Consider the following 10,000-nt stretch of genomic DNA (forward strand, 5'->3'; position numbering starts at 1 on the left):
TAGTTGAATTACCAAACATTTTTCTTTTAAAGAGATGGGTAACTCTTTCAAAGTATGTAATACGAACTGAGGAGAACGAGTTCTCAATACTTTATCCACAAACAACAGTATTTCCCAAATTTTATGGTATTACTGAATAAACAACATCAGTTATTCGTTGCAAAACCAGGAAATAGTTAAGACTATGGCGTAATGAACATGTAAACTGAAGACAACTAATTTCTCAGAAAAAAAAGTATATTGCAATCGACCAACCTTGACGGACGTTCATACTTGAAGCCTTTAAAACAGAAGAGAAAAGCACCGAAATACAAAAATAAACAGTGAAAGACCACCACTACCAGCTTAAACGCAACATTTGGACAACCAGGTAGAGTGTTGCACCAAAATAAAAAAAAAAACCAGCAACACCAGCAAAGAGTCATAAACACGCTCGATGAAAGACAACTTGGACAGGTAAAATAATGCACAAGGAAGAGGTTTTACGTATTTCAGGAGCATTTTGTACTTTATAATACTAACATTTAATAAGAAGAATGCATTATCATTGATTATATTTGAGCTGCCCCTTCAAATGTTTGAAGATGATTCGCGAGTGACATTGGCAAGGGACAGGCAATTTATCCACTGCCCACCCAAGCTAGGGACAGGGAGAGCCAGGCAATGGCTACTGATGACTCACCAGGTAGACCTATAGACTCCTCCAATCATCCCCCATCACTAGCTTAAAAGGACAATGATGTTGCAGACATTACTTTAGAGACTATAGGGATTAAGCCTATAATAAGCCTCCATATTACCTCCTTTAAGGAAATTAAACACAGTACAATTGCAGATAAATCAAACAATTTGAACAAACAAACATATGCACACACACAAACATTTATATATATATATATATATATATATATATATATATATATTCATATTTATATTTATATATATATATATATATATATATATATATATATATATATATATATATTTATAGACATATATATATATATATATATATATATATATATATATATATATATATATATATATATATATATATATATATATATAAAAGGGCGTGCATAATGAAAAAAAATAGATGTATTCATTGCAATAACTTATGATATTATTTGAACAACATGCTATACGGTAACCATGGCGGCTAGTCTAAATTTATCCTTCCTTTGAAATCCATAATACCATAAAGATCCAAAAAACCATCCGTGAAAATATAGAATAATGTGTGCAGGAGGGGGAAGAGTTATCACGATTTATTCTTTAAATTAGCAATACTCTATGGTCCAAGAGCACGGGAAATACTCGTTTGTATGGATTTCTGGCCTTTTAAGTCTCTTATGGATTATACACAATAAGACATTCATAATAGATGAAGAATGGACTAATGCAAAATGTACTAAAAATTAGAAAAGGTTTAAAAGGCTATGGTCATAACAATATAAAAGGCTATGATGTAGTTCATAGGATGTTTGATCTAAAAAAAAAAATATAAGGAAATAATTATTTGCACTAAAAAATCTTTGAAATTAGACAGAAAGATACATAATAAAGTAGATATAAATACATAGGCTATAGCCTAAATTAAACATTTACATATATACACATACATACAAATATATATATATATATATATATATATATATATATATATATATATATATATATATATATATATATATATATATACACACACAAACATAAGTAAACGTACCTCCGTAGAGTAATTCTCACTGTATTGTAACACTCATTTGCTTCACTACAATGCAACATAGATAACAAGAGAATATGCCTTAAAATGAGATTTGAAACGATTGAAAATCTGGATTTGGGGCGATTTTATAACCTAATCCCCCTTCATAAACAGCAGGAAAATAACCCTAATGACTGGATAAGTCTTGGCCATGAATGCCTTGATTAACGGGAATCCTAAGCAAGACGATGGCTGACGACTGCAAATTAGCCGAAATTGGCTATAATTACTCTTCAAGACCGGAGGATAATAATGTTCGGGGTAATTTACAGAGTTCGTGAAGACTGTAAGGCGCTAATTACCCTAACCAGATCCGAATAGCAATTCTTCATCTCATTCTCTAAGGGGGGGAGGAACCGTGAAAGGCCAAGACTAATGGAATTCTTTTATTAACATTTCTGGAATCTTATTTGTTACGTTTCATGACTTTCTTCTTGCTTGCTCGCGGGGCTCCAGAGGAGAATGAGGATCATTCGCAACAAGCAGGCTTTTACCCGACATACTTAGAATTCTTTCAATCCATGCAATATTGCAATGGAACAATACTGCGAGGCACTCGAAGAGAAAACAAGAAAATTTCAGGAGTCTCCCTGGCAAATTTGTGAGCGACAGTTTTAATCCAACCAGCCAAATTCCAGGCATTTGCTGAACCACTTTGCTAGTGGAGTTGGAATACCTAGTCAACACAGTAGCAAAATATCAAAGTATATCGATAATAATAATAATAATAATGATAATAATAATAATAATAATAATAATAATAATAATAATAATAATAATTTTATTAGCTAAACTACAACCCTAATGGGAAAAGCAAGATGCTGTAAGCCCAACGTCTCCATCAGGGAAAATAGTTCAGTGGGGAAAGGAAATAAGGAAAAACAGAATAGTGTGCCTGGGTGTACCCTCAAGTAAGAGAACCAGACAGTAGGAGACCGTGGCACTACTCAGTACTCAATACTATAGAACAAAAGTTTGATTTTGGAGTGTCCAAGTGGAAAGTAGCCAGTACACATGTACAGTGCAGAAGATAACCCATTGAGTGAAGAGTATTTTTTCGGTTATCTTAGCGTTGTAAGACGTATGAGGAAAGGTGAGAATTAATAAATATGCCAGAAAACTCGGTGTATTTGTAGGCAGAAAAAATTAGCCGTAACGAGAGAGGGATCCAATGTAGTACTATCTAGGTAGTCAAAGGTCCCAATATCTCTCTAGCGGTATATCTTAATAATAATAATAATAATAATAATAATAATAATAATAATAATAATAATAATAATAATAATAATAATAATAATAATAATAATAATCACGATTTAAGCATTCATAATATTCGGTAAAAAAACAATACTATAACATAAACCTTTAGTATCATTTTAATAATAGAAAACCGTATGGAAAAATATAGATATGCAAATGCTGCAGGTGAGTAGTCAATAATCAGTCGCACTTGCAATCCTGGACGTCATTACAAGAACAACTCTCAAGGATATCTACTAACATACATAATAATTATCAATCAAGTAATAAAAAACTTTCAAGCTTCTGTTCAGATTCTACTTCTCTTAGAAGACACTGAAACTTGACCATCTCACAAGACCCTAATGCGATGCAAAGCAGCAACAAATACACCACACACGAGGAACAGGACAGTTATTTCTGACATCAATACTGACCATATGAAAACAAGAAGTTATTATCTATCACCGAGACCTCTCTTTAATGTAAACAACGGAGGCAACCAGACAAAAACTACGGCATTCCCCTTTTACGGACGGTTATTTATGTAATGTTCAAAGTTTCCCTTTTCTATGTGAGGCTTCGAGCGAAATAAAAAGATTTCCAAGAGCTTCGCTGTTTACCCGGACTAGACTAGTCTCGATAGAAGTCTCGTCGTAAATCAAAATGAGAGAGAGAGAGAGAGAGAGAGAGAGAGAGAGAGAGAGAGAGAGAGAGAGAGATTTACCACGTAAAGGCCGTACTATCTTCATATTGTATACTGTACGTTCATGTATGGTATTGGTTTCCTTTTAACCACATCTGTGACCCACAGATGTCGATTAACAAAATAAGTATATAATTCACAGCTTAGATCAACACTGGCTTACTGGATTTTCGGAAAACATGTTCATATTGTTCATATTCCTCGGTTAATTATAATCTAACGTTGGTTACCTACTACTGCATCAGAAAGAAAGAGAGGCCAGTATAAGTGTATATACTCCTAGTGAGTAAAGGGTTCTAGAGAGAGAGAGAGAGAGAGAGAGAGAGAGAGAGAGAGAGAGAGAGAGAGAATTTACATCCTCTCTATTTTCGTTTTGCTCTGTTGCACGAAGATGTTAGCCTTGTTTATTGCCTAGCTTTTTAAATAAAATTGCTAACCAGAGGACCTTTTCAAAACAAAAGCCAATTTTTGTTAGAAGCAGGTTTGCACCGACTCGCAGGGGTGCCCTTTTAGCTCGTAAAAGTTTCCTAATAGCTGATTGGTCGGAAGTATTTTTATCCGAATACCATCATTATTTTCTAATAATTGCCGACTAATGTGAATCGAAACTTATTTACTCATCAAAATTTCTCCCTCAAATATAAAAATAATGTTAACGAATAAACATATTATAAAGTCTTGTGTTAAATCTAATAACAATAAACGCCGAAGTCAATGACAGGAACTATTTTTATTAATAAATTCTAAATCTTTATGAAAAAATAGCAAACCCTTTCTAAACCGACTTACATCATAGGCCTATGATGTAAGTCCGTATAGAAAGGGTTTGGTATTTTTTTTAAAGGTTTATATTCTTCTGTATTGTGTAAAATGCGTAACTTTTACAAATGCTAAACTAATCAGTGATGTACATGCATATGTGTGTGTTCCAACACCTCAGCTGACGACTCTCTCGTATCTCTCTATACGGACTTGAAATTTTCACCAATATTGAATTTTATTAATTTCACTTTTTTAGTAGATTCTGGTATTCAAAGAAACTTTATAATAACATGTTTTTTATGCTTGTGTAATTTATCCCACTATATGTTAAAAAATTTATTATTAATTTTAAACTTACAATCACGAAACTTTATAATAGATTTATTCCTTAACATTATTTATTAAAAAAAACATATCAGAGGGAGAAATTTAGGCTAGTAAATATAAATTTCATTTCACATTACTTGGTAATTATTTGGGAAAAAAGATGGTATTCGGACAGGAACTCTTCCGACCAATCAGGTATTAGGAAACTTTTCCGAGCTAAAATGGCACCCCTGCGAGTTGTTGCAAAAAAAAAAAAAAAAAAAAAAAAAAAAAAAAAAAAAAAGAAGAAGAAGAAGAAGAAGAAGAAGAAGAAGAAGAAGAAGAAGAAGAAGAAGAAGAAGAAGAAGAAGAAGAAGAAGAAGAAGAAGAAGAAGAAGACTATATTCATCTAACTGTTTAAATCACAAATGGCTTTTAACGTTACTGGTCCACCCGTTTTTCCGTGAACAATTCAAAACATGAAGTCTTGAACACATCGTTGGTAAGCTAGATTGCAATCAATCAAACACCATATGAATATATGCATAAATAAATACATGCTCGGATAAACACACACACACAGACACACATATATATATACATATATATATATTTATATATTTATATATATATATATATATATATATATATATATATATATATATATATATATATATACACACACATTATGTATATATATACATATATATGTATATATATACATATATATATATTTATATATTTATATATATATATGTATATATATATGTATACATATATATATATATATATATATATATATATATATATATATATATATATATATATATATATATATATATACATATATATATATATATATATATATATATATATATATATATATATATATATATATATATATAGATGTATGTGCGTGTGTGTCTGTGTGTGGCCGGCCGTATGCACTCAGGTACGTCTTTCATTCTTCATACAAGTAAAACTCTAATAAGAAAGACGCAAGAGAAAATGAAAATCCAAATGACGAAATAAGCTCCAGCTTTGCTACTAACTTTGAAAACAGCACGTTGCTGGAACCTGCCTCTACGGCCGAAGCAAAACAAATTTGTCGTTCCTTTTACGACATGCCTGGAAGCAGCTAGGACTCCTGTCTCCCTTGTAACCGAGGGGAATCGCTCGGCGTTTCTTGCCACCATCCCCCTCCCCCTCCACCTTCCCTCTTCCCTCCCCTCTCCCTCTCCTGTTCATGTCGGGAAAACCTAATAGCAAGTACTGTCTATCTACCTAATTTATCCTTAAAGTAAATATAAAAATTTCTATTGCTTATCATCGTATGTACAAAATCATTTCGCATTTCTTTTAACGTCAAATATCATCTCTCTCTTTATTTACATACACAAACATGTGTAAATATATATGTTATGTGTAAGTGTGTATGTGTACATTTACCCCACAAGTGGCACTAAAGCTGTGTCCTTCACTGCGACAGGCTGCGGGTGAAATTTTACACTAAAAAATGCGAGGTCAAAAGATATTATTGTCTTGGCTGACATTACTCTTCCTAATATATCATGATAGACAACGATACAAAGAAGAATTTAATTCAAACATGGCCTCACGCTATATTCTGTGAGAGAGAGAGAGAGAGAGAGAGAGAGAGAGAGAGAGAGAGAGAGAGAGAGAGAGAGAGAGAGAGAGAGAGAGAGATATGAGCATGTACAAAAACATGAATATAAACATTTATATATATATATATATATATATATATATATATATATATATATATATATATATATATATATATATATATATATATATATATATATACACACACACATACGGTAAATATTCATATACATATAACACATACGTACGCTTAATGGTTCAACCCTTCCCATCCCCGACCCCTTTCCGAACTACAGAACTACTAACCTCTCACCAGGGTATGACTACTGCTCTTCTGCCTACCCGTTTGACGGGGAGAAACCGAGTAGACATACGTTTGGCACTACCACTCAGCGTGACCAGAAATATATTATTATTATTATTATTATTATTATTATTATATTATATATATAAATATATATGTATATATATATATATATATATATATATATATATATATATATATATATATATATATATATATATATATATATATATATATACATATATATTGTACCAACCGTGCGTCACACGATCGTACATAGTTCATTTTGTGTATATATTATGCTTGTATCTTCGCTCTTCCCTCGCACTAAAAAGAACCAGAATAAACATGTCTGCTTTTTTCATCTATAACAGTGTCTGTCTTTCGAACATGAAATTTCTTGTCGCTTTGAGCTTTAGTATATAAAGGAGAGTGTTCTATAATAAACTCACTCAGTTGCTTTCAACCTGCCTTTGAGTCACAACCTTCCCTCGGCCCGTCACAATATATATATGTGTGAGAGAGAGAGAGAGAGAGAGAGAGAGAGAGAGAGAGAGAGAGAGAGAGAGAGAGAGAGAGAGTGTAGCCAAACACTTGTTCTTCATCATACAAGGGAGGTACATATATACAGTATGCTACATATAGGCTACATTCAACAGGGAGTTACCAGATGGTAAATCGTAGATGATTCACCCCGTGCAGAAAACTTCACAGATATCAGTCGCTTCAAACACTAACAAAGAAGAAAGCTAATTATCATCACATCGTGCCTCCAAACACACACTAAGTCATTTGCCTCTGTTTTGCATGCAATCTCACGCTTACTGGATATTAAGTCCATTCCTTCCCAATATCTTTTTCATTCAGCTATCCAGCACTTTCTGAGTCTTCGTCTCTTCCTTCTTCCTAAAATTCCCAAATGTACGCTCGATTTCCCTGTTCCTAAGACCCACATATCAAAACTTTCATTCTTACATTCACCTAAGGTAATAGTTTTCACAACGACTATGTATCTTTATGTTCTCACCTCAATTCTTTCTTATTTTGACGACTTTCGACACTCAACCCGTAAACATTAAAACGGCCATGGGGACGTAACAAAGCTTTGTCACAATACCTACTTTTACCACCAATGCAGCCATTTTCCATATACATGTTATAAAACATATTGTTTTTGCCACTGGAGCTTTAAATGGCTCTAAAAATCTACTTTCTTAATTGTAGCATAAGCTACTTTAGGTCCATGTCTACTCTCAATCGACTTCAGTAAACCTTGGTCTTGGATCATGTATTTCACTTCCACTCTCTCATTATTTACTTTTTCATAACAAATGTTGTTTTCATCCCCACACACTCCTCTGCATCCAAACAAGAACCGGTCTGCCCTTATCACTGCTTATGCATCATCTTTTTTTTTGTTATAGGTTACGTTGAATTTATGTATACTGTATTGCAAAACTTGCGAAAATGGCTTAATTTTTCATTTATGTTGATGTAAATATATATTAATTTATTCTATTTCATATATGTTAATGTAAAAACAAAACTATTTATTTTTTCATACACATTAATGTAATTGTAAATCGAAAATATCATGTTCTGGAACGGGACTTCTAGATATTTCTCACAACTACTGTAGGCTTACTTCGGCGCCAGCCGTCTGTCGAACGTGAGTTTAACAGGATGATTCGAGAGTGGGTTCATGTAGTGTCGCTATTGCCTAATGCTAGTCTTGAACACTCCCGAATTCTCTAGAGTATTGGTCCTGCATATATAAAGGACAATTGACGAGCGGGGACGAGAGAGACCTGACTGAACATCGCTCGTGTTTTGAGACATTCTTCAACTAGACCCTCTGTGAGTGACTGAATATTAGTGACTACACACAACGATATAGTATTTTGGAGAAAACAACGAAGACTGAAACAACATTCATCATCAGACAGAAGCACCGATTCTTCGTGTCAACATTTTATAACAAACTGCTCAACGCCATCTGTCCCTCGTTGTATAGATGTTTGGAAAGTCAACTCATCCTATTTCGTAACAACTTCTAATATTTACCTATTAGTTTTGGCGTGCCGTGAGTATTCGTTGAATCTTATGTAATGCTGTAAGTATTTAGGTTAAATCTTAAATATGGTTTTATTTTCTGTTTGAGGTTATTATTTTCCTTTCGCTGTTAATGTTTTACTATTGTTCTATAAACTTTTTGAGTAGATTTTGCATAATCCATTTCTTGTAAAGTACAATAGTTGAACGTAACATTTTTAGCCGTCAAAATCCTACAGTAGATACACATTGCGTTACAATGAGGTTATTTCCACTACGTTTTTACTCTGGACCAATTACTCATGCCATGCATTCCTTAAGATTTGTCTTCATTTACTCATGTCTTACAAACACAGGTCAGTCAATCAGCCACACCTACATCCCCGTGCCAAGTTCCTTCTACTTCAAATAATTTTTTTTTTCCATTCTTCAACTTCTAACGGAATGGGTCCCTAGAGATTGCAATTGAATCAGGGGATAGAAGAGAAGACAGTGGATTGACGAGCTAAGAAAATTTGCAGGTACAGACTGGCATTGAAGGATCATAAACAAATGGGCGCGGAAGGTCAATTCTCAGACCTGTATCTTGCAGTGGACTAGCTACGGCTCAAGATTAATACATATATATATATATATATATATATATATATATATATATATATATATATATATATATATATATATATATATTAGTGTGCATAGTATACACATTCATATATGCATATGCGGATAAATTTATTTATATTTATGTATATCATGTAATGAATATGCATATTTTATATGCATATTTTATATGTATATTATATATACTATATATATGCATAAGTAAACTGTCACCAAAGCCCACCTTTGAAATGCCCAATCAGCCAAGAAGGTTCAATGGTTCACAGTTTACAATTTCAGCGCGCACCGACTCATGTTCTCTAGTTCTTTAAACATATCCCACTCACCACCCACAGAGCTGTAGATTGGTGTCAGCTTGGGACTTGCTGATAAACTAGAAGTCAATACCCTTTTGGCGCCACCGACATCGAAGGGAAAATGCCTTCCAGCGTCACACATATTAAAGGGGATAACGATGCGATATAAAAACAACAATCTATATCCTAGCACTTACATGTAGATACATAAAAGTAAAACCGAAAGAATTAGACAAAAACAATTTTATTGGGGTTTTGTCAGTCAACATTATGATCTTTAGTATCTAAGTCTTTACAAATGAAAAAAAAGAAGAAAAAAA

General features: G+C 33.0%; 1 protein-coding gene across 1 annotated transcript in view; it reads left to right on the forward strand.

Annotated features, from left to right (window-relative positions):
• LOC137621203 (uncharacterized) overlaps positions 1–10,000 on the forward strand; it is a 651,645-nt gene that overhangs the window by 504,274 nt on the left and 137,371 nt on the right. The gene's annotated exons all lie outside the window — the stretch shown is intronic.

The sequence above is a fragment of the Palaemon carinicauda genome, chromosome 27 (genome assembly GCF_036898095.1).
Source record: "Palaemon carinicauda isolate YSFRI2023 chromosome 27, ASM3689809v2, whole genome shotgun sequence".
Lineage (NCBI taxonomy): Eukaryota > Metazoa > Arthropoda > Malacostraca > Decapoda > Palaemonidae > Palaemon > Palaemon carinicauda.